Source organism: Mirounga leonina, unplaced genomic scaffold (genome assembly GCF_011800145.1).
Source record: "Mirounga leonina isolate KUSES-001 unplaced genomic scaffold, KU_Mleo_1.0 Mir_127, whole genome shotgun sequence".
Lineage (NCBI taxonomy): Eukaryota > Metazoa > Chordata > Mammalia > Carnivora > Phocidae > Mirounga > Mirounga leonina.
In genome coordinates, this window is record NW_023270316.1 from 57,169,655 (window position 1) to 57,196,661 (window position 27,007).

General features: G+C 39.4%; 1 long non-coding RNA gene and 1 other non-coding gene across 2 annotated transcripts in view; both read right to left on the reverse strand.

Moving 5' to 3' along the window:
* The window catches only part of LOC118009428, a 572,526-nt gene that overhangs the window by 200,340 nt on the left and 345,179 nt on the right, over positions 1 to 27,007 (reverse strand). The window lies entirely within an intron of this gene.
* On the reverse strand, positions 23,423 to 23,585 carry LOC118009732. Its single transcript, XR_004679015.1, has one exon. It is a non-coding gene; the product is annotated as a U1 spliceosomal RNA (small nuclear RNA).

Genomic DNA, 27,007 nt, shown 5'->3' on the forward strand with positions numbered 1-27,007 from the left:
ATACCAGATGAATGAAAATGAGTCTAACTGACTTATCTGCAAGAAAATTCTGGGTTAGGAAGACTCCAGAGTTCTATCTTCTTTTTCTGAGAATCCAAAGAATGTGAGAGTTTGCTAGAGCAAGAAGCTGCTTTGTATTCCAATGTATTGTCTGAACTTTCCTCTAGGAAGATAGGATTGGAATATCATGGATAGAAATGCTTAAAGGCCAAGACATGCACTACTAAAATTTAGAGTACACATTGAAAGTGCCAGGAGAAATAGAGTTCTCAATCAAAATTGAGTAACCCAGAAAAGCAATTATAAGTGTCTTACTATGGCTTAAGAAGGTAACTGAAGTGAACCCAGCAATATCAACCATATGGGACATACAGTGGGAGGCAGGAAGTGGTTTTTGGTTAGTCTTGCCTTCTTGGAAAAATAGCAGCGCATTGGCCAGTCAAGTTCTTACTTAAAGTTGAATCCTCCCATTTCATTCTTCCCTTCACTGTACCCTACCCCACCCCTCACATTTTACATAATATTCAAACCTTGCATTTTGCCTGTACTGCAAAATAGCCTTCACTTGCACCAATCAGTATTTCTGGGTTTTTTTTCATTATGAAAACAGTTTTATTATACAATAAAACATAGGTACAGAAAAAAGCAAAAGCTCAATGAGTTCAGGTGAATATTCTTGTAACAGGCAGTTCAAGAAGTAGAACCCCTGTTTTAATTTCACATGTGAATCAGACTTTTTTAAAAATGGGTTTCATGTTTACTATAGTGATATAAAAAGTGCCCCTTTTTTTGTGAACACAGAACACTTATTGATAAATTCTGTGAACACCTACCTGCTCTGTTCTAATCATTGTTCTGGGAATTGAAGATCAGGTAGTGAAGAGAGGTGATGTCCCTGCTCCTTGGAGCTTGCACTCTATGAGTGGGGGACAGAAACACATACATACATGCATGCACACTTAAGTATTTCCATTAGCAGTAGGTGCAGAAACACTGAACAGAGTGATATGATGGAAGTGGTGGGGCTACTCTTCTTGGGATGGTTCTCTTCCGCAGTGAAGTGAATTTTATTGTCATTGCTCAGGTGAAGTGTGTTCAGCTGCGTGGGCCTCAGAGCAGATGTCCAACATGCGTGAGCCTAGAGATAGGGCTGCTGACTCTGGAGGTCCAGGACAGCTCCCTGGAGCCTTGTTTCTTTTGCAGTATGAGATGTTTCCAGACTCTGCGTTCATGCTTATTTATACACAAATGTATCTACACCTGGTATATTTGACTTTTATACTATTAAACATCAGCACCAAACGTGTTTAAACATTCTTGCTATGATCCATTTAGGTTGTACATTCATCTTGTTTTGGGCTGTGGGGTTAATGTGATTAAAGGTGGATACACAATTGAAACACCCCTGGAAACAGAGCAGAGATTGTGATTTCTGTTTTCCTTTTTGTTACTTCTTTCTTTTCTCTTACCTTTATGTCTACACATCTTGGAGTTAACTCCAAAATAGGAGAAATTCAAATGATCTTCCATGTTGGCACCATCAGAGCAAACACTGGCTCCCCAAAAAGAAAGAAATCCTGACATTTCCCCCCAGGGAACCACAGGGAAATGTGAGAGAATCTGGCCCTCAGCCTGTCGACTAGAATTTCTTACATTGAGTCTGTTTTCATATTACCCCGTTCATGAAGTCATTGATCTTTTTAATGTTGATTTATTCCAGAAAGATCCAGGGTTGATACTTTCCCTCCTTGTTTTTAAAATTTTATAGTAAGGGCGCCCGGGTGGCTCAGTCAGTTAATGTCTGTCTTTGGCTCAGGTCCTGATCCCGGGGCCTCTGGGATCGAACAGGCATCGGGCTCCCTGCTTAGCGGGTGTCTGCTTCTCCCTCTCCCTCTGCCCCTCCCTGCCCTGCTCATGCTCACTCTCTCTTTCTCTCTCTCTCAAATAATAAAATCTTTAAAAAAATAAAATATTATAGTATTTTAAAAATCCATCTCTTTGTGAAGGCTTTCTTTTCTCCATCCCTGCTGTAAACCTTTCAGGAAATAATAGTTGTCCACTTGCCCATTCGCCTTGAGTGAACAGTAGTTTGCTAGTCTGCTATGGTGGTACAGAATCATAAAACAAGGAGTGTGTTTTTCCAGAAACTTTAGATGTTAAAGCAAGGTAAAAAAAAAATGAGACTTAGGCAAAGCAGATCCAACTCAAACTATGCTTTTTGGGATATTTAAAAAGCTTCAGTTAAATTACTAGAAAAGGTTTCTGGGATATTAAGGTTTTCAGGTCAAATTTTAATCTAATGTCAATATTTATAGCCTCTGAGAAGGTACAAATGAATACATAAGTTAAAAAGTGTAAAAAATGTACACACAATTATAACGTAAATACTCTCACCCAGGAAGTTTAAATCTGACAATTTCTTTATGAGGTTTTACAGTGTGGTCTGGGTTCACAAAAATCACACTGTAACAGAAAAGTGTAGATAGTACATTTCAGTTATTTACTTGTCCACTATATATATGAAAATATTCATGGAATTTTAAGACATTCTGAGGTTTGCATAGAGAAATGCAGAAACATAGGAGATTCTATTTGCTGGAATACAAGTAGCCAAAGTTTGGGGTGTGAATTATAGCATGCCCTGCCCAAACCCACAATTTTACATTTTTAAGGTAGTTTGTCTACTGAGAATGACGTAAAACACATTTTCACCTCAAAAGATGAAAGGCCAAATTTACTGACAAATTCCTCCCTGATTCAATTGCAAACATCATGTAAGATTCCCCAGATATCCTACCATGTGCTTCATTACCTCTTACTTTTTATTTAAAAATAAAACATGTAATAATCCTTTCAAAATTACTTCATACTGTGCTTTCTACTAGAAAATGGCTGTGAAGTTATTACCTCCACCTGTTCTGCCAAGCTGGGAGGTAGTGGCTTTAGGCCAAAATTATTACAAAGCTTAAAAAGTTTCAAGCAACTCCTGATGGCTGGCATGTTGCCATTACAATTTTTTCCCCTTTTTATCAGTGCCTAAATCTCCAACCAACCCGGCAATACACTAAACACTGCTTTTGACATAAAGAGAGTTCTTTCCTTAAAAAGTGGGAGGGAAATTTTGCTTGAAATCCAAGGAATCTAACAAGGAGTCTCTCCTCAAATCAAGGAAATCACAACTGAAATGTGAATTGTTAAAAAAAAAAAAAACACATTCCTACTTCTTTTGAAACTCAGAAGAGACTAAGTCTAAAATACAGAAGAGTTTAGTGTTTAAGTATGTGTGTTAATTTAGACTAACAGTTTTAAGTTTGAAAAGTCCACCTATTTTTTTTTTTTTAAAGATTTTATTTATTTATTTGACAGAGCACACGAGAGAGGGAACACAAGCAGGGGGAGCGGGAGAGGGAGAAGCAGGTTTCCCGCGGAGCAGGGAGCCCGATGCGGGGCTCGATCCCAGAACCCTGGGATCATGACCTGAGCCGAAGGCAGATGCTTAACGACTGAGCCATCCAGGTGCCCCGTAAAGTCCACCTATTTCTTTAGCAAATCCCCAAGCCAAAGAATATATTCATCGTATGTATTATGATGGTGTTGTAAATTTTTATAGATGGATTTTTATCTCCAGCATGACCCAAAAGGGGAAAGAGAGAATGATATGTCCACACAGAGAATGTCACAAAAGAGCCCAGACAAATTGCGAACAGCCAGCCCACAGCACACAAATGTGCACACACATTAACTCTGAAGTTTTGTTCCCAACTTCACAGTTTTAATTATTTACTTTTTGACAGACCAAGGCATCTGATTGCAGAATATTAATCCCACCCTCATGTATTAACCAAGGAGTTTTATCATGAGGAAGAACATTTTTTTTTCCTTTAAGAAAAAATGGAATGCACATAGTTTTAAATGGAGTTATTCAGATATAGAACTTTAACTTGCAAGGGGCATAGTTGCTGAGTTACAGAGAACCCAAGATGCTTCACTCATTTTAGTTACTCCTTAGGGACAGGCCTGACATTGAGCCCCTTAGCTGGTATCTCCCTGCTCCTACGTTCAAGACACCAGACACCTTGAGTGAAGCCAATAGTAAGCCTGACTCTGAGAGGTCAGGTGTCACAGATTCCATGTTTTAATCACTTACACTCACCCTGTTTGACATGCCCAACTTCTCACCCCACAGCCTGGACCCAGCTATAGCTGGACTCAGCGCCGGCATCCTGACAGAAGGATTTACCACCCAATTGTCCTTCCCTTAAGAGAATCACAGTCATTTTCTGTTGGTGAAACAGAACAGAACAGTCTTCTCTAGTCTGTTCTACTCTGCCTTGTGGGAAGGTCTTCAAAATTCACCCTCCAACCTCCATTACCTGTGGTAAACCTAGTCTAGTTGATTTTAGCAGCTCCTTCTTCGTCTCCAGCATAGTATTTGGCTGGTAAATAAATAGCCCAGCCTAATTTAATGTGGCAGCCTTTTGCTCAGGAGCTGGTCCCATTTGGAGAAATGCCGTTTGAGTTTTCTTCTTTCCTTTCCAGCAGCCAGCAATTCCTTTCAAGAGGTCAAGCTGTCATTTATTTTCCTTTAGCACCAAGAGAGATTGAAAAGAAAGTTTACACTAATTATCCACTATTTTTGAAGGGCTTCTCATCTTCAATGCCCTGAATTTCTTTCTCTGCTTTTTGGTACATTTTGTTTCCTCTAGTGACTAGGCCACAAACATGGCCAGACTTTTCATGATCTCTTTATCCTGGTCCTCTGTATTCACATCGTTTATTTTCATTCCAGCCTAGTGTAGGACCTCTTTGCAATGCAAATCACTGAATCTCACCTCCTAGTAATATGAGCATGCACTTTCCTGGGTCTCAATCTTTTTCCAGAAACTCTAGTGATAGAGGTTGTAGCACTTCTGGAACTTTCTGAAGACTTCCTAAGAGAAGGAAGTTCCTCTGATCTCTAGCCTCATCTGCAGCAAACACTTTCTGGGTTTTCCAGAGGCTCCCCAGGTCCTGTCCCCAGGACCAAGCTGTTAAGAAACTTCTCTCCACCCATTGTCTTTGTAGGGTCTCCTTAGCTTAAAACCTTAAAAAGTTTTAAAACTTTAAAACTTTAGAGGTTTTGTTCAGGGAAATCCTCTCTGAAGAGGTGACCTTTAGGCTAAGGCACAAATACAGACCAGAAGCTAGGTGTGCAAAGATCTGAGGGGAAGAGGTGTTCTAGGCAAAAAGAACTTCAAAGGCAAAGGCCCTAGGATAGTTATGAACTTGGAGTTTGAGGAAAAATGTGGGAACATGGGATTGACATGCAGTAAAACCAAAGGAGGAAGAAATGTGAAGTGAGGCCAGAAGGAGAGGCAAGGGGCAGATATCACAGAGTTTAGCAAACAGTGGAAGGAGCATTAATTTTACTGTTCAGTATGGTAGGAAGTCATTGGAGAGCTTAAAGCATGAGCGATGCCATTTGGCTTATGTTTTAAATAATCATTCAAGCAGAGTCGTGTGGAAAATAGGCTATAGATTTCATGAATGGAAGTAGTGAGATCATTTTAAGATTATGGCCATAATCCAGGGAGGAGGTGATGCTGGGATCTGAGGGAGAGCAGTACAGATGAGGAGAAATGGTGGATTGGAGATCTATATTGTATTTAGAGCTGGCAGACTCACACTGCTGGATTGATAAAGGGATGAGTGACAGATGACTTCTAAGTTTTCACCTTGAACAAGAGTAGGATTGGTTACTGAGACTGGGAAGGCTCCCTAGAAACAAAGTGGGAAGGGAGTGGGAGCAGTAGGAAGTTCTATTTTAGCTATATTTGACATAGCTGTTAGCTATTCAAATGGATGCGTTGAATAGGTGTTGAAAGCATGTTTGTGGATATCAGGAGGGAGAGCAAGCAAACTTGGAATTGTTTGGTCTCTGGGATTTATTTAAAGCCATGGGATGAGATCACCTGCCCTGTGGTAGAAGGACAAGATGAGAAGGAGGCCAACGACTGGACTTCGGAGCAGCTCATCTTTTATCTCCATGGGAGGAAGAGGAGTGCAGCATACTGGGAAGGAGCTGTAGTATAGGAAGGAAATTGTTAATGTCACGAAAGCCAAAAGAAGAATGTTTTCAAGGAATCCTTAGCGAGTCGCTGGTTGAACCAAATGCCCAACTGCTCTTTTTGGCCTCAGTGCTCAGAGAGTAGGAATGAAATACCTTCTAGCCACCAGCTACCTCTCTGATTCTGAAAGAATTCTCTCCCTCCCAGAGGCTCATTGGTATCTCTTGGGACCACCCAGTGAGTATTCCTTCTCGTAAAGGTCTTCCAGGTGAAACACTTTCAGTAGAAGTAAACTGACAACCAGAAGCCATGATCTCATTGGAAGCCTCATTGGATTAGGGTGGTTGAGGACAGAAGCCTAAGCAACTGAAAGCATTGCCTCTATGTGCCTCCTTCCCCTGCCATCTCCCCCAGGATGTGGCCTTCCAGGTTTTGTGAAGGAGACAAATGCCTGTGCACCTCTGTTTTATGGTCTTGATTTGCTCCACAGCCAAGCTAGATCCTGGAAGGGCTGAAGCATCCCTCCACGGACCCCTATTTGGCGAAGATGACTGGAAGTGTCATTTTGATTGGGGTTTTGAGAAATTAGTGATTTACAAGGATTTTTCTTTTCTGGTCTCCTACATTCTTCCCAAAACTACCAGCTGTGATTAAATTTGGTGGCTGTTTTTGTTTCTTTCAGGATTATTAAGGGGTAACCAGTCTTCTAGTGAGACCATCACCCCTTAATCAGCTTCATCTCTGGGTTTATAATCCCAAATCAGGAAATCTTGGCATCTCCTTTAGGAAGTGGTGGCTAAGAGACCCGCCATTGATTGACCTTTTCTTTCCCATCTTTAGAATGAGGAGGAAGGTCATCATATCGATTTGCAGAGACACCTGATGACAGTTCATTGTTAGAGGTCAGTTGGCCACATAATGTCCACTAGTTCTGCATGAACAGATACTCTCAAGGGTTACAGAGTTGCCAGCTCCTCTTTTCATCCTCTCCTTGCCAAATTTCTTTTTAAATTACTGTGTGAGTCACTATCCCAGTTGCTGCTATGATTCATTCCCCTCTGACGTGAAAGGATGAGGCAGGCTATGACTTCCACTTTATCTATTTGCCTCGAACATTTATAAACAGCTCACTCCATATGCATCTGATTGTTATGCTGCTATGTCTTCATTTTTATATTTTCTGACGATATTCATATTTTATTGGTCTCCTGGTCTTTTTACAAAAGACCATTTTACTGTGTACTTGTGGGTGTGTGTGTGTGCATGTGTTTGGGGAAAATGGGATAGATACCACTTAGAAGGAAATCTCCCTTTTTCCTGACAGTCTGACAGTTAAACGTAGCTATAAATATAAGTCCACTCACAGTGAGGTGTAGAAATCTTTGTTCACTTCCCTTTCACTGCAGCCCAGGAGGAGAGCTAGGGTTAAAGCAGTAATGGGCATATGACTGGGAGGAAAACAGAGCAATGATGGTATTTGAATACGTGATTCATTCTCTGGTACAAATGTGAGGAACTCCAGGTCATAGAGGACAGGACACATTGTTCCAGTGTCTACTCCTGCCTAGACCTGCTGAGTCTAGAGTTCTGTGTTTAGAAAAACCAGAGCAAGAATTCTCCTTCTCATAATGTCTCCAAGGTGGTTTTCCTGATTTACCTGGAAGAATAAAATCACTGAGACAAGAGAAGGGATGTGGGCCCTTAAGAAATGCCACAGACCCTGAAGCAGTAATTTCAAAATGTTAGCAGGGTTTTGTGTTAATAGGAGACAACACTGCTTTTGTTTTTTGTTTTGGGGGGTTGTTTTTTGTTTTGTTTTGTTGGGTTTTGTTTTGTTTGGCTTAAGGTGCAGATAGCTTTGAAAGAAGGAACAAAGAGATAAGCTCATTTACTTAATAAGCTCATTACAGTTATCTCCCCTTTCAAGGCACTGAAAGGTTCCACAAAGGAATCTTACATATGAGCCTTTTGGTAATGTTTACGTGCTGATAGAACACTTGCATATGTCTATTTTCCATGATGAACCACCCCTAATTCAGCTTCACATTTCAACTCAACTGATTTCTCGGTTTCTGTCCTGCTGTCCTGTACCCTAGACAGTCCTTCTTTTTGCAGAGTTATTTGAATGTATGTCCCAACTGTAAAGCCTCACCAGCTTTCAAGTGGGCTGTTATGTTGGTTTTTGGACTATTAGCTCTCAACACGAACCCACCTATTTACTCTGCTTTGGGACCCTGGGGCTGAGACTCGTAAATCACACTGCAATTTTTTGCCACGTGGCTCTCTGTGTGGTTCTTCACTAGAAACTAAAAGGAAGAAGGGAGAAGGAAGTTATTCCTTCCCACGTTGCTTCCTGTTGCTGTCAACGTCATTCCAGAATTGATTCTTCATACAGCAGTTGGTTTCACACCAGCAGGTTCTTCCACACCCTCCGAAACAGCCTGGCTACACCCTTGGGAGAAGTCGTCTCCAGCCTGCAGCCTCCCTCCTCCCAGGTGTGGTCCCAGTTCCATAGGACTCCTCCTCCAAGCTTTTCAAATCTGGTAATCCCACCACATCCCTCATTCCCAGGGGTGGTAGCTGCTTCCTTGTGTATTTCCTCTGTGAGACTTCATTGTCTCCCTTCTGTCTTTGAAATTCTCCAAAACTTGGTTCACAATTGTCTATATTAAATTCTCTGTTAAGATACCTAGGTGGTTTCAATATCCTGAGTACACCCTGCCTGCAGTCAAACTTCTCCCTTAGTGTCCCCCTTCAAAACTTTCCCATAAATTTGACCCAATAGGACCCAGGCCAGTGGATGGTGGAGTCCCATGTGGATACAGGAGAAGAGGTGTACTGGCCTCCCCATACCCCTTTTGGCATGGATATCGCTTCTATATATGGCCATTTGTATCCCTAGGGCATTTTGTGAAAATTGTATGAGCCTAAATACAATTTATCCATAATCTCCCAGGACTACCCACAGTTTCCTTTCAAATCTCAGGCTACTGGGAAATTAAACACTGTCCTGAGAAACTGTATTGCCCCAGAAGTAAGTTATATTTAAATAGCCAAACAATTCCTTGGGAATGAAGTGGTTGAGGCTAAATGATGACAAATGCATTGCTTATGCTTAGAAGATTTATATAGTATACACGTGGAAAATTTAGGTTCTTTCCAAGGAGCTGGTGGGTTTTGTAAAGTGTGTATGAATTTTCAACTTGGACCTTGATCTGTTTGATACATGACTGAGAGATTTTTGTAAATAGCTATACTCGGGCCACAATTTTTAGCTTAATTTACTATAATTTTTGTTCACTACAGAAAGCACAGTTTGGTGTTTTTCTTTATTTGCATTAGTTACCAGAGATATGTACATTTACTGAAAAATTCTCGTCATTCATCAATTGCCCACTGGATTCCTGAAAAATCTTTGCATACTTCATCTTCCTGATCAGGAGAGGGAGAGAGGCAGGGCTGTGTGAGAATATCCATGCTTGCACAGTTCCTGCAACAGGGACAGGGCTGAAGGGAAGTGGTGCCGCAGCTTCTCAACTTTTCAACTCAGCCAGTGCTGGATGACAAGCATTTCTGTAAATAGTTTATTTTGTAATTTCTGGGAGAGTCCAGATGACTGACTCTTTCAGAGTGGCAAGTGAGCTGGAAATCTTTATAAAATCCCTTATTTGTCAAACCAACGTCAGAAAGTCTCAAGTTAGGATGTGTGTCACTAAGTTCATTGAATCACAAATTACTTAAATCATGATGACAGGGGTGGGTTTATTTTGTATTACTGTGTGTGTGTGTGTGTGTATCGCTTTTTAAGAGCAGTTTTAGGTTCATCGCAAAATTGAGTGGAAAGTACAGTTCTCATATACCTCCTTTCCTCTTCCCCACAGCCTTTTTTCTTAATGTAGAAGAGCTAAACCAGCTTTTATTCAACTTAGTAGAATGAGGAAAACAAATAATAAGGAATAAGTCCTAAGAAATGCTCTCATGATTACTATTTCAAACCATTGTCAATGTTTTACGAAACACAAAAATATGTGGGAACACCATTATCACCCACAGTTTACCTTGATGTTCACTCTTTGTGTTTTACATTCTATGGTTTTGGACAAATGTATAATGACATGTGTCGATCATTCTAGAATCATACAGAGTATTTTCACTGCCCTAAAAATATTCTGTTCTCCTCCTATTCATCCCACCCTCCCCCCTAGTCTTCGGCAACCAATGATCTTTTTACTGTCTCTATAGGTTTGCCTATTCCAGAACGTCATATATTTGAAATCATACAGTATGCAGCCTTTTCAGATTGGCTTTTTTCACTTAGTAATATGCATTTAAGATTCCTCCATGTCTTCTCATCGCTTGATAGATATTTCTTTTTATCACTGAATAATATTCTGTTATCTGGATGTACCATAGTTTATTCATCCATCCACCTACTAAAGGACATCTTAGGTGCTTCCAAGGTTTGGCAGTTATGAACACACCATAAATACCCATGTGCAAGTTTTTGTGTGGATCTAATTTTTCAACTCCTTGGGTAAATACCAAGGAGTATGATTGCTGGGTTGTATGGTAAGAGTGTGCTTAGTTTTAAAGAAATCTTCAAACTATCTTCCAAAGTGACGGTACCATTAGCTTCTTTTATACTATCTAAGGCAAACCTGGCTCACACTCAAAGGCAGTACACACTGCCCAAAGAAATACAGTTCAGGTCAGTGTTATTTTGTATTTTGTAGTGGCCCCATTAAAAAGCATAAAAAGAAATAGATGAAATTAACTTTAATAATATATTTTTTAAAAATCAAATATATCTAAAATATTAGAACAATAAACAGTATTGAAACACTAATGAATTTTTTAAAGATTTTATTCATTTATTTGAGAGAGAGAGTGAACAAGAGACAGAGAGAGCACAAGCAGAGGGCAGAGGGAGAGGGAGAAGCAGACTCCCTGCTGAATAGGGACTCTGATGTGGGACTCCACCCCAGAACCCTGGGATCACGACCTGAGCCGAAAGCAGACGCTCAACCGACTGAGCCACCCAGGTGCCCCAAACACTAATGAATTATTGTACCTTTTTTCACACTGTCTTTAAAATCTAGTGTGTATTTCAGACTTACAGAACATCTCAATTCAGATGAGCCACATTCTAAGTGCTCAATAGCTATGACTAGTGTCTACTGCATGGGACAACACATCTCTAAAGGGATCTCGTCAATTTAACTCATTTTGTACATTGATGACGTAACATCAATGGTAGGTTGAGGTGTTGTTCTAGTATTTGTGCAATTGGATTTTATTCAAGCAATACTGCATCTTTGAGAATCAGCTATCATAAATGTCTTTTTGTTTTGTTTATTGTGGTAAGAACACTTAATGTGAGATCTACCCTCATGGTATTCTCCAAACTGGCTTCTCACATCTACCCTTGCCTCTCTGCCATCCCCTCTCCACATGGCACCAAAATATCTTTCAGTTCTTTGAATGTCCCATGCTCCTTCTCAACAAGAGTCTTGGCACATTCTCTTCCCTCTGCCCAGGATTGTCTCCCCACCCCCACCCTTGGTTCTTTGCCTGGTCGGGTCCTGCTAACCCTTTAGCTCTCAGTTCAATCGTCACTTCCTCATAGAAGTTTCCCCGATTGCTTCCTCAACTGTAAGTCTCCTGTCATATTCCCAGTGGCACCAAAGGCCTCTCATTTATGTCACTCATCATTACTAACATTTGGTTAATTTGTTTCCCCCAGTAGAATGTAAGCTCCATAAAGAAAGACATTGGGTCTACTCTGGCTAGCACAGTCTAGCACACATTCATAAATGTGTGCTGAACGAAAGCCAATAAAGCTATCTCATATTAGATCTGTGTGCATGCACCGTGATGTAAGTAAACAAAAACAGGAATGCCTATAAATAACTGTTGGAGAGTTCTTTTCTAAAATGACCATCTTTAAGAAAAGACTCGAATGTCTAACCTTGGGTCTCCTGACTCCTTGATGCGTCAGTGATGGAACTGCTTGGAACAAATTTTAGTTTCAAGTCTCATCATTACTCTTAAGTAAAGCTTTGAATGTGTCCTACCTACCTGGTTGCATGACGTTTCTCCTTTTACAAATTTTAAACTCTAAAAAAAGAAGGGAATGTTGTTTTCAGAGTCTAGAACACAGAAACCTATAAGCCAGAGGGTAGAGTAGGATTTCCACTCTGAATCCCCTTTAAGGAGAATCACCATTATATTAAAATTAAAACTGTGGAGAAAATGTATTTATTTTCTGTGCTAAAGTAAGAAACTGTTGTTTTCTGTATTTTATTCCTTCTCTGGTTGGGGCCCTTAGCAAAAATATTATGTTTTTCCAGGAGGCATCCATTAAAATGACTGTAATCAACAGAGACTAAGCACTTGATACCAGTTTTACAGGCCTATTATTTCACTGCTCTGAAGCAGGTCTAATTAATGGTTTGTTGTTTTCTCTGGAAAGCAAACACTCTTCAAAGAGAGTGAAAAATCCCTGAGTTAAATTGCACAATAATCAAGAACCTGAGTATACTTTTCTCCAGGAATTGAAAGCCTCTCCTGAGAAATTCAGTGGGCCTGCTTCACCAGGAGAAAATCTATGCCAACACTTTATTTACAGATCCTCTTATGCTCATGTGATCTCTTGTTCCAAAAAGAGTGGGCAGTTTCAGGTTTTGACTTACTTCAGCCTATTAACAGCAGGAAAACAACCCACCCATTTCAACTTCCAGAACATGTGGCAAAAAGTGGTCCTGAACCCAGCAGAGGGTGGGAAACTTACCTCTTCCCTTCCTCTGTTCTCCTCTTTAATTCTGATCATGTGAACTCTGTTAGAAAAGCAAAGCAAAAACAAAATCCTGCTGTCAGCCCCAAGGACATGTCACCTATTATGACACTGAGCTTAACTAGGATCTAAGAGGTTTAGCTCTGTAGTAGATTTCACGCAACAGTTATCTGTTCCCAGGAAAGCTAACCTGAGGTCAGGCAACTAGGATTAGAGGAAGTTACCAATCTGGTTAACACCTTGAATTTTTAAGGGTCTTGTCCCACGAGCCCATGTTCATTCCCATTATTTCCAATATAGTGTTTGTGTAGGTGGAAAAGGCTTTAGTCAAACCCAGTTACTTTGTCTATGAATTCCTTTTATTCTGATTTTTCCTTTGTGCGTTTAAGTGTTTTTTATTATTATCAAAGTATAGTTGACATACAATGTTCTATTAGTTTTAGGTATACAGAAACCTCAAGAAAATAATAAAAAACAGACTCAGATATAGAGAACATGCATTTTAAGTTTTAATACTGAATCTTACGATGCCTTAAATATATTCATATGCACATTATTGTCCAGAATTTTGCCCTTGAAACTGTTTCCAACCACATCCATAGTGCTCCAGGTAACAATACTGATCCTCACACTTGTGTCTTGCGAGCACGGGTGGCACATGCCTTGTTAATTATACCTGCACATGTGTTCTATTGGTTCAATAATAAATAACCACAAATTTAGTCACTTAAAGTAACACACCATTCATTCTCTCAGTTCTGGAGGTACAAGTCTGGGCATAAGTTGAGGTGTCAGTAGGGCTGGTTTCTTTTAGAGGTTCTAAGGAAGCATCTGTCTCCTCGCCTTTTTCAGCTTCTAGTGGCTGCCTCTCATGCCTGGCCTATAGTCCCTTCCTCCATCATCAGAGCCTCACTCTGGTCTCTACTCACGGGATTGCATCACCTTCTCCTCTGCTGTTAGTCACAGCTCCCTCTGCCTCCTTCATACACGATGCTTGTAATTATATGTAGGGTCCACTGTATTATCCAGAATAATCCCTCCATCTCAAGACATCTGCAAAGTCTCTTCTGCCTTGTAAGTTAGCATGTTCACAGTTTCTGGGGATTAGGGCATGAACATCGTGAGGGGTCATTATTCAGCATAGCATGAGGCCCATACTCTTGGTATCTTTAACATCACCTTTTGGTTCATTCATTTAAAACCAGCAATATAGGCAGGGTACAAACCCCCAGCCAACATAAATCAGACTCACTTTATCAGCTCCTGGGTGGTAAGGGTCCCTATTCTAGGCTCAAAGTCAGGTTCTTCTAATGATGAACCTGTAGATGCCGCCTCCCCAGCATCTCATCCCACCACCTACAGATGCAGCCCTCACCTGTGTCCCGGAGCCCAGCATAATGCTGAAGGAAAGCTCCTGGATTTAAAAATCAATTTTTCTTAATTTTTTACATTTAAATTCAATTTAGTTAATATATCCTGCATTATCCGTTTCAGGGGTAGAATCCAGTTATCCATCAGTTGCATATAACACCCAGTGCTCATTACATTAAGTGCTCTCCTTAAGGCCTATCACCCAGTTACCCCATCCCCCCCACCTCCCCTCCAGCAACCCTCAGTTTATTTCCTAGAGTTAAGAGTCTCTTATGGTTTGTCTCCCTCTGATTTCATCTTATTTTATTTACCCTTCCCTTCCCCTATGTTCATCTGTTTTGTTTTTTAAATTCCACATTTGAGTGAAATCATATGGTATTTGTCTTTCTCTGACTGACTTATTTTGCTTAGCATAATACCTTCTAGTTCCATCCACGTCATTGCAAATGGCAAGATTTCATTTTTTGATGGCTGCGTAATATTCCTGTGTGTGTGTGTGTTTGTGTGTGTATACACTGCATCTTCTTTATCCATTCATCTGTCGATGGACATCTGTGCTCTTTCCATAGTTTGGCTATTATGGATATTGGGGTGCATGTGCCCCTTTGAATCACTATTCTTGTATCCTCTGGATAAATAGCCAATAGTGCAATCGCTGGGTTGTAGGGTAGCTCTGTTTTTAACTTTTTAAGGAAACTCCGTACTGTTTTCCAGAGTGGCTACACCACTTTGCATTCCCACCAAGAGTCTAAGAGAGCTCCCCTTTCTCCCCACCTTCGCCAACGTCTGTTGGTTCCTGAGTTGTTAATCTTTGCCACTCTGACAGGTGTGAGGTTGTATTAAAATATTTTTTAAATGACAGGAACAAAAAAAAATCTCAGAATATAAATAGCTATGAGAAAGAAAACAAACAAACAAAAAATAGCCTGCTGTGAGTAGGGCAACCATTAGATAAGAGTACAACATTGTTTGGGCTCTGCTTTAACTGGAGGCAAAGAGAACAAAACTGCGCTCTTGAGCTGCTTCTTCCAGTGAGTAATTTTTGTACAGCCCAAAATGATGAAAAGGCGAGAAGACAAATTCAGTACATTCTGTAGGTCATTTCACAAGCATGGAAACACCTCCCTATTTATAATCCTTCAATGTCATCTAGTTCCCATCTACCCCTAGGATTCTCCATGCCAACACCAAAACAATTGTTTAAAAAAAATAAGTAAACAAACTTTCCCAATATTCAAAGTAGCTCATTTCCAGTCATTAACAATTTTCTCAGGGAAGAGCTTCAGAACATGAATTAGGTGCTTTGCCAATGCTTCAGAATGCAGTGCAGCAACTCCCCCAACATCTTCTAGGAGCTATTTTCATCCTGCTCTGCAATTTAACACATGGTGATGCGAAATAGTTAACAGAAACTGGTTTCCACATTCTGGAGGGAGCAAACCTCGAAAGTTAATGCAACTTATTTTTAACTTCTATGTGAAATTACTTCCATAAGAAGGACTTAAGGGTATCTTAAAATGATCAAGACTTTTCTGGACCACTTCTGATTATGCCTTATTTCAAGATGTCAGAGTATGGCTAAAATAAAAATGAAAAAGAATTCATTTATAAGGAGTTACATTTTATCAAACCCCTTGAGAGACTGTCTCCCTATTCCTCTACTAACTTTTGTATCATTAATGGAAACATTATCTTAAACTAGTCTCATGCCCATTTCCTGAGGCACTGCTCTGGGCATCTTCTTACAATTTTAATGCATTGATGACCATCATTATTCTTTCTTTATGGGATTTCAGCCAAAATTGAGCCCTTGTGACAATATTCACATCTGAGCTAACATGACTTAATTTTACAAGTTGGCTTCATGAGGCAAAGTAGCAAGTGCTTTATTAAAATCTAGATAATAAAATTAGTCCATTTATCTAATTGTGTGCTTCCATTACATGATTAAATGCACTTGTTATACTAAAGTCCTATAAGTTATACCAAGGTAAAGTCACGTAACCATAAACACTTTGGACTCCTTTTTTCAACATGATAGACAGAATTTTAAGGTTAGCATTTGGCATGTAGCCTAAAATGTAGACTGCTATTTAACTTCTATTGAGGTGACATTTATATTTTATATATTTTATATAGGCTCAGAGTAGAAAGGGGGAAGATTGGAAACATTATTTTAAAAGGTATCCTTGGACTTTTAGAGATAAAGGTCTTTAAAGTCCATTGGGCTAAATTAAGGTACCCAAAGATTAGATAGATAGATAGATAGATAGATAGATAGATAGATAGATAGATAGATGATAGATAGATAGATAGATAGATAGATAGATAGATAGATAGATAGAATTTTTTTTTTTTTTTTGGAGGGAGGTGGGCAATGGAAAGTGGAAAGATTGTACCAATTCCAGGTGCTTTTACTTCTAGAACTTTGATCTCACACAAGTTGAGCAGCCTGGTCTGCAAGCCTAAGAAATTACAACAGGATTGTGCCTGGGTGGCTCAGTCGTTAAGCGTCTGCCTTCAGCTCAGGTCATGATCCCAGAGTCCTGGGATCAAGCCCCGCATCAGGCTCCCTGCTCCACGGGAAGCCTGCTTCTCCCTCTCCCGCTCCCCCTGCTTGTGTTCCCTCTCTCGCTGTGTTTCTCTCTGTCAAATAAATAAATAAAATTAAAAAAAAAAAAAGAATTACAACAGGATCAAATGCACCATAAGAAGCCAGCTTTATAAATGGAACAACCCCACAGAAATATGTCTTAACAGGATGAGTTCTAAGTGTCCAGATTTACTTCATCACTAATCTGGAAATCCTCACATGAGCTCAGTCCCAGAGCCAAATAAAAAGGATTTAAGTCTGTGTTTCTTTAGGGGAATGTCTGAATGAATATTTGACTCTAAAACTACCTCTCCCCATCCCAGAATTCTCTCAGTCATTCAAATACCCAGAATCTTTGGAGACTGGCTCAGCCCCAAACAGTTTCACTAAGAAGGGGAGAAGTTATCTCAGGTCACGGCTAGATGGATCAGATCAGTCAAGGAGTAAGTAGTGATTTTCTGAAGAATTTTCAAGTCTAAATTCTCAGAGAACACAAACCAGGCAAACAGGATGTTTTTATCCATTCCTTAGTGGAAACCATTAAGTGCATTTCAGTGGTATAGGACTGCCATTCTGGAAAAGATCAAAGCCCAGGTGGCCCAGTTCACCTCCCCCTCCTCTCCAGAGACCAGGATATTGTGAAAAGACCCTTTCTGATTCCCAAGGAAAGCATTTTCTACCTCTTACACAGAGTACCAACTAAAAAGACTGCATGTTTTAGGAAACAGTGACAAATTGTTGCGAGGTTACTACATGTCTTTAAAATTAAGGGATGATTATTTCTCTCTCTTAGCTAAAACAGTTAATTGGTAATATAATAGAAACTCAGCAGTGGATGAAAAATGGCATAATCCCTGAATAGAGTATGAAGAGAAATGAAAAAAGTTTGGATTGGTTGTTGTTTTGTTTGTTTTGTTTTCTAGCTTAATTGCAGGAGTTAGTGTTAAAGAAATTCCTATGCTTCTCATTCCTGTGTGTTGCTGATTATAAGACTCAAAAGTCTGAGTTCAACTTGTTATGCATAGGAAAATTGAAAATAAAAGGCTTAATTCTCCCTGTTAAAAATAAGGGAAGAGATATCCCCCTTCCCTTTTGTCAGAGCATTTTTTTTAATAAACATGTAATTGTAAATTCTCTCTGCCCTTTTGAGACATATGAAAATGTTTTTCACTTTTTGTTGTTGTTGTTGTTGTTGTTGTTTTAACTATCTTGCCAGTTTATAACCCAGGAAGGTCTTTCTCAAGGATCTGGGAGCCATCCTTTTGAATCTCCCAGGCTCTGTGGGAGGGTAGGAGCCTAAGTTGGGGATGCCTTGTTCCAAGTTATAAAACTACCTCCTGACATAAGGATATAAGAAGTTTGTTTATCTTTTATATCAAGCCAATTAGCTCACACAGATGGTCAACCCAATTACCAGGTAAATTTAGGATGAATTATGTGTGACAAATGTGCTGTCAAGTCCTCTGACTTGAGGACTAGTACTGTTTATCTTGAGAACATGTAAGGAATGTTCTTGGCTTTAAAATCTGCTTGGCTATATAAGGGGGTAAAATTTCTGTCTGTGCAATTTCTCGATGTGATGATCATCACGCTCTGGTTTAATACTTATTCAGTAACAAAACTGTTTTTCTGTTTCTACTGCCTTTGTGGGGAGTTTTTCTCAATTCAGAGAAAATTTGGGGGTTTTCAACTATTTTTTCCCAACATTAAGCCTTTTATCCCAAAATCCTAATCTAAACCCCTCCAGACTTGCACACCTGGAATATAAACTAAAAATCTCAGAAAAAAATACATTTCTTTTTATATTTTCCTTTAGTTCTTGCTTCCTTTTAACCCTGAGACATTCTTTCCTATGGGTCATACAAAACTGATAAGTACTGCAAAATAAAGCCCGTGTGGCCATGTTTCTTTTAGTTGGGGTATTGGGGTAAGCAAGTTAGGGAAAGAGTGTCAGTGCTGCCCTGGTTCTCTCAGGTGGCCATTGTTTATGTTGGGGGGCAGGGGAGGGCAATGGCACCTACCAGCTCCTTTGTTCCTAGAGTGGTTTCCCCATAACTTCTGTCCCTTGGGGGCATGCTCTGAGATGAGCAAATCACTCTCCCTCCTGTCTGTCCCTGGTATTTTTCAAACTGCTGGTTCTATGCTGTCTCTTTAAGGGCAGGGACGACACTTCCTAATGCCCTTGGGGCTCTCCCAGAGCTGAGCACACCAATTTTTAAAATTCCAGATTTTAAGTCCCACTGGTTGTAAGAACTCACAATATTTGGCCCCTCTCATCTTCAAAGGCAAATATTATGGGGATTCACCCTCCCCATCCATGGGCTCCCTGGTATGAAAGTCTTTTCTGCCCTTCTTTGTGTGACTGGTTCCCCCCCACCACAGAGGGCCATGGTCTGTTTCACTCCCAGATCGCGTCTCTGCCCTTCCTGTCTTCTTCAGTGTAGTCTCTTCTCTACCGTTTAGTTGTGGAGTTTGTTCCACGGGTCTTCATGTTGTTGTCTGGGTTATTTACACTGATGTGAGTGTTACCTATTGTCTCTGTAGGATGGAGGAAAGCTTAGGGTCCTCCTACCCTGCCATCTTCCCAGCCAACCCCATCTAGGAATGCGTTATCCCCTTTAAGAAGCTGAATTGCTCAAGTCCTTCTGTCTTCTTAAGCAGGGGAAAAAAACAAAACAAAACAAAAAAAACAGGGTACATTTACAGCACATGTAACTGGTGAATAAATATTTCAGGTAATAAGATAAATTCTGTTCATTAGAGTAATTACCTCAGTGACCAAATTTTCTGGAAAGCAAAATGAAGTCACTTGAGAAATACTCCTTAAAACTTGCCATGGAACACTACTTGCCCTTTAGTTTCTGGGTTCCTATGGAATTGGTCTCCCTTATCTCTTCTGAATTTACTATACTCCCTGGGTGTTATAGAGCAAACTACACTGACCTTCTGGGACCCTTTGTCATCATATACTGTGCCAGGTGATATGTGTCTTTCTCACTTAATCTTCAAGGATTTTTGACTCAGGCTTTAAATTATTAGCTTGAATTAAAGAAAAATCTATTTTATGATTGCTAAGCTTTCAGGGACCATTATATTTTCATAAACCATGCAACAAATTCATCATATTCTTACTGTCCTTCCCCGGTTTGTGCAGCAAATACAACACAAAATTTTCCCTTAATCCTGACAAGAATAGATATCAATTGCAAATATTATTGATGTCACCCTTCCTCTGGGAAGAAAAGTAGACTTTTGTTTTGAAAATAATGGTATCAAATGTCAGTTCTAATGGAATCAGATGTCAAATATCAGTTAATATTTGACATCAAGAAGCATTTTTACCTGAATTTTGAGAGCTAATTTTAATATGTTGGTATTTTTAATATTCTAGCAAATATATATGCTCAAAGATTTGTCAGTGCTTTACATCTGGACACTTCTTCAGTCGTTAGTTTCAGAATTGGAACATTTCCTGAATAAGTGATCTTTCTCTCATCTGTAATTCATAATTTCCATCCCAGGAGAGGTGTTCTAAATTCATGATCATCATCCCAAATACACATGCATACTCAGTGAGAAACAGAGCAACCTCGAAGGGGGGATGGCAGACTCTGGAGATTGGCACTGTGCAGGCTGTGGCAGAACCTTGTCCACCAGCTGTTCACCAGGCCCCAGGGCCGCATTTCCAGGGAGCAGGGAACACCACCACCTCCCTCAACAATTCTACTCTTCTCTGCCCAGCATTGCAAAATAGGCTACCCAGTAGATCTGGCCTAAGAAGAATGCCTAAAAACTGTACACATAATTCAGCACATAAGTCCTAAATATTATAGGACCAATTTTCACTCAATCCAACAAAGAGCCATAATAAAAATGATTCTGTTTGAGAGTTTCTTCTCTAGATTATAAGCTTTTGAGGCCAGAGACATTGTCTCTTTCACATGATCTCTCCACAGCCTGGCACATAGAGAGTAGGAGTTCAGGAGGTATTTGTTCTCTCAAATATGCCTGGGTACCTTGTGTAAGCCCTGGGAGACTTACTTTCTCCCTCATGTACTCTAAGCCTTCTCAGAACACCATCCTCTCTCCTCCAGGCCGGCCAGAGACTCTTTGCTCTTTTTTGCACCTGCTTGGGTATCCACAAAGATTTCCTTTTACAGTGGATTGTCTTCTTGCTTTCTCATCCATCCAAGTTGCTCAGTTGATTTGGGCCTGTCAATGTTCTGGTAAAAGATGAAGATAGAGGACTTAATCTATCTTCTGTCCTCTGTACTTGTTCCCTGCCAAGTCAAGCCAAGGAAGGGATTTAGCAATCCCTGAGCACACTCCCATCTCTGCAGAAACATTCTGTGCTCTTCTGCTTACAGCTTCCTGAATCTTTGTGATGCTGTGGCCATTGGCCAAACTTCAGCAAAGCGTAAAGAAAAAATAATGGCATAATCTGCAAATTCTTCAGGATATGTGTAGGATATGCATAATAAGCAGATGCTTATCAAGTGCCTACTATGTACAAGACTATTACAATTTCTTGTCCTGGGTAGAATTAAAAAAAAAAAAAATACCTGAACTCTTTAAAGTACTTAGCTGTCAAGCATTTGATAGAAGAGGCTATATAAGTTTAAAATTGAATTGGCACCATTGACAAGTTGCCCTAGAGCGAGCTTTGCTTTCCAGAGTGGTTTCATGCAGATAGAGGATTTAGCAATCGAGGGGGCACTGCTGAGCTCTAGCCCAACATCAGACACTGCTGATGCTGTTTTGCAGGGTCTCCAGGCTACAGGATCCCTGTGGCTATATACTTGCCACAAGTACCAGTTTCTCAGGACACAGAAATGTGGAATGTTGATAGCCAAGAGTTGTTGGGGGCTCTACTGCAGGACTTGTTCTCTCCTTGTTCTCATTTTAGCATCCACACCCTTTACCCCCACCACAAAGTAAAACCTCAGGACCCCAAAGAGAATTAGTAGACAGCTGTGCAGAAGGACCCAACACACTTTTGTAAACAAATGAGTTCAGGGGCAGGACAAGGTGTTTCTTCTTCGAACAGACCCTCATGTGACACAAGAGCACACAGTAGCGCCTCCCCAAGCCATCTCCCATCTCCCTCATGGTCAGAAAAAATCATCCACAGTCATCTCTCATAGGACGACTAGCTGCAGCAGATTCATTATGAGGGGATTGTTTCGTTCAATTCCCAGTTGAAAAATGAGACTTTTCTGGTGTTAATCTGCTCAATAGGGTCTTCTGAAAATACAGCAAAGCCTTCAAGTGATTATTTAAACTAATGTGGCTTCGCTTAAGTCAGAGCAGAGACAGCGCTGAGAGCTTTGGCTGCGGTGCAGAATCTGTTTCTGGAAGCCCCTCACCAAACAACTACGGAAAGTGTCAGACATGCCTGGATGACCTCACTGGCACCCATAAGAGAAAAAGGATCTTAGAATGAAGCCAGACACAATTTCTATATGCACACTGTTGTGGAATGTTCCCAGTGAATGAGAGAACCAAGTCCCTCAGGCCCCTACAACTTGAGTGCTATGGGCACAGAATGTGAACATAAGCTCTTGATAATGTTTAAAAAGAAAAAAAAATAAGAAAGCAGAAAAAAAAAATTAAGCTACAAGAACTCAGAAGACTCAAAGTTTTAGTAAGCTCAGGATAGGGAATTGTGACATGAGATCAAGTTTATGTTTCCTGAAAAACTTTAGTATGTTACCCTCAAATAAAAGCTCTTATTTATAACTTGCTTTCTAAATATAGCAAACTATTACTTCATGACCAAACGAATTGTTAATCACAATCCAGCTAGCTAGACCAGGGGTTGGCAAACTGCTCCTGAAAAGGGCTATGTAGTAAGTATTTTAGGTTTTGTGGGCACACTGTCTCTATTTCAGTTCTATTATGGCACAGTAGCAGTCATAGACGTTTGTAAATAAATGACATGGCTGTCTTCCAATAAAATTTATTTACAAAAGCAGATAACAGACTGGTTTTGGCCCATGGGCTACTGTTAGTGGGCCCTTGAGTTAAACAAATAAAATAATTCAGACCTGTACAAATAACACCAAAAGTACTTTATATATTTAAATTTTAACATAAGAATAAAATTTAAAAAAATAAAAAAAAATATTTAAATTTTTACAATATTCAGATCTGTCCAAATATCCTCCCTCCCTCCCTTTCTTTATGTGAGTATAGTTGGCACACTGTTACATTGGTTTCAGGCATACAACATAGGGATTCAACAAGCGTATACATTATGCTGTGCTCACCGCAAGCAGAGCTACTGTCTATCACCATACAATGCTATTACAGTATCTTAGTGTATAGTATTCATTATGCTGTCCTGTTATCCCCATGAATGACTCATTCCGACATCGCCTACTCCCCTTGACCCATTTTGCCCATCCTCCCACCCACCTCCCTCTGCCAACCATTAGTTTGTTCTCTGTATTTATACGTCTGATTCTGCTTTTTGTGTCTATTTAGTTTGTTTTAGATCCAAATATGACTGGAATCACAGGGGTATTTGTCTTTCTCAATCTGACTTTTTCCAGTTAGCATAATACCCTCTAGGTCCATCCAGGTGTCACTAATGGCATGATCTCATCCTTTTTTGGGGGGTGGGGAGTGCAAACACAGGCCCCCACTACCACAAATTATGCAGTCAAGTTTCCTACATTTGGGGAAATCTCAGGGATCAACACATCTGGAGTAAATGGATAAGCCTGGCCCTGGGAAAACCACCTTTGTGATCATGGTATCTCCCCTGCCGGGTGCATATTCATCCTTTTTATTTTAATGGCAACATTCCATTGTATGTGTACACCACAGCTTCCTTATCCAGTTGTCTATCTGTGGACACTGAGGTTGCTTCCATATCTTGGCTATTGTAAGTAATACTGCAATAAACAACATAGGGGTACATATATCTTTTTCAGTTAGTGTTTTTGTTGTCTTTGGGTAAATACCAGCTAGTGGAAATACTAGATCATACGGTACTCCTATTTTAAATTTTTTGAGGAAACTCCATACTGTTTTCCACAGTGGCAGTAACAATCTACATTCCCACCAACAGTGCACCAGGGTTCCCTCTTCTCCACATCCTCACCAACACTTGTTATTTCTTATCTATTTGATTTAACCATTCTAACCGGTATAAAATGATATCACATTGTGATTTTGATTGGATTTTTCTGATGATTAGTGGTGTTGAGCATATTTTCACGTATCTGTCGGCCATCTATATGACCTCTTTGGAAGAATGTCTATTCATGTCCTCTCTTTTTTAATTGGATTGTTTTTTGGAGTTTTTTGTTTTTTTGGTTTTGGGGTATTTTTGGTGTTAAGGGGTTAATATACAAAATATATAGAGAACTTATCAGATATATCATTTGCAAGTATCTTTTTCCATTGAGTAGGTTGCCTTTTTGGTTTGTTGATGGTTTCCTTTGCTGTGCAAACGCTTTGTATCTTGTTTTAGTCCTAATAGTTTATTTTTGCATTTCGTACCCTTGCCTGAAGATACATATCTAGAAAAATGTTGCTATAGCCAATCAGAGTAATTACTGCCTATGTTCTCTTCTAGGAGATTTATGGTTTCAGGACTTCTATTTAGGTCTTTAATCCATTTTGAGTTTATATTGTGTATGGTCTTAGAAAGTGGTTCAGTCTCATTCTTTTATATGTAGCTGTTCAATTTTCCCAGAACTATTTATTGAAGAGACTGTCTTCTCCATATTGTATAGTCTTCCCTCCTTTGTAATCGATTAATTTCCCATATAATTGTAAGTTTATTTCTAGGCTCTCTATTCTGTTTCATTGATCTCTGTGTCTGTTTTTGTGCCAGTACCATACTGTTCTGATTACTACAGCTTTGTAGTATATCTTGAGGTCTGGAATTGTAATTATCTCCAGCTTTGTTTTTCTTTCTCAAGACTGCTTTGGCTATTCAGAGTCTTTTATGATTCCATACAAATTTTAGGATTATTTTTTCTAGTGTGAAAAATGCTGTTGGTATTTTGATTGGGATTGCATTAAATCTGTAGATTGCTTTGGGTAGCGTGGACATTTTATCAGTACTTGTCCTTGCAATTCATGAGAATGGAATATCTTTCCATTTGTTTATGTCATCTTCAGTTTCTTTCACCAGTGTTTTATAGTTTTCAGAGAGAGGTCTTGCACCTCTTAGGCTATGTTATTCCTGGGTATTTTATTATTTTTGATACAACTGTAAATGGTGTTGTTTTCTTAATTTTACTTTCTGCTACTTCATTAATAATATATAGAAATGCTGCTGATTTCCATTTATTAATTTTGTATCCTACAAACTTTATGAATTCATTTATTATTTCTAGTACTTCTTTTGGTGGAGTCTTTAGGATCTTCTAAGTATAGTGTCATGTCATCTATAAATAGTGGCAGTTTAACTTCTTCTTTACTTTTTTTGTGTTTGTTTAATTTGTTTTAGATCCAAATATGACTGGAATCACAGGGGTATTTGTCTTTCTCAATCTGACTTATTCCAATTAGCATAATACCCTCTAGGTACATCCAGGTGTCACTAATGGCATGATCTCATCCTTTTTGGGGCGGGGGGAGTGCATTCTTATGAATGCCTCTAGTTCCTTTTTCTGGTCTGATTGCTGTGGCTAGGACTTTCTGTGTTCAATAAAAGTAGTGAGAGTGGACATCTTTGTCTTGTTCTTGATCTTAGAGGAAAAGCTCTCAGTTTTCACCAGTGGGTATAATGTTAGCTGTAGGCCTTTATTATGTTGAGGTATGTTTCCTCCAAACCTACTTTGTTGAGATTTTTTTTATGGATGAGTGGATGTTGAACTTTGTCAGACGCTTTTCTGCATTTATTGAGATGATCATATAATTTTTATCCTTTGTTTTATCTACGTGGTATATCACATTGTTTTGTAAATATTGAACCATCATTGCGTTTCTGAAATTAATCTCACTTGATCATTGTGAATGATCCTTTCAACGTACTGTTGAATGCAGTTTGCTAATATTTTGTTGAGGATTTTGCATCTATGTTTATCAGGGATATTCGCTTGCAGTTTTGTTTTGTTTTGGTGTTTTGGGGGATTTTTTGGTGTTTTTGCAGTGTCTGGTTTGTTTGTTTTGCAGTGACTTGTCTGCTATCAGAGTAATGCTGGCCTTGTAGAATATATTTGGGAGAGTTCCTTACTCTTCTGTTTTTTGAAATACTTTGAGGAGAATAAGTATTAACTCTTCTTTAAATGCTAGTGAATCTATCTAGTCCTGGACTTTTATTTTTTGGTAGCTTTTTGATAACTGATTTAATTTCATTACTAGTAATCAGTCTATTCAAGTTTCTATTTCTTCCTCATTCAGTTTGGAAGATGGTATGTTTCTAGGAATGTATCTGTTTCTTCTAGGTTGGCTAATTTGTTGGCATAAAACTTTTCCTGGTATTCTCTTACAATCCTTTGTATTTTTGTGGTGTCAGTTATTACTTCTCCTCACTCATTTCTGATTTTATTTATTTGGGTCCTTTCTCTTTTTTTCTTGCTCAGTCTGGCTAAGGGTTTATCAATTTTGTTTATCTTTTCAAAGAATCAGCTCTTGGTTTCATTGATCTTTCTATTATTTTATTAGTCTCCAAGTCATTTATTTCTGCTCTGATCTTTATTATTTCTTTCCTTCTACTTGCCTTGGATTTTGATCTGTTTTTTTGTTTGTTTGTTTGTTTGTTTTTTAGTTCCTTTAGGTGTAAGCTTAGTTTATTTGAGCTTTTTCTTGTTTCTTGAAGTAGGCCTATATCACAGCATATTTCCCTCTTTGAACTGCTTTCACTGCCTCTCAAAGATTTAGAGCCCCTGTGTTTTCATTTTCATTTGTCTCGTATTTTTTTTTTTTAATTTCTTCTTGATTGCTTCATTGGGCCATTGGTAGTTTATATCATGTTTAGCTTCCATGTGTTTGTGTTTTTTCCAGTTTTTTTCTTGTGATGGATTTCTAATTTTGTACCATTGTAGTTGGAAAAAATGCATGGCATGACTTCAATCTTATTAAATTTCTAGAGGCTTGAGTGCCTGGGTGGCTCAGTCGGTTAAGGGTTTGCCTCCAGCTCAGGTCATGATCTCAGGGTCCTGACATCAAGTCCCGCATCAGGCTCCCTGTTCAGCAGGGAGTCTGCTTCTCCCTCTCCCTTTGCCCCCCCCCCCCCCCCCC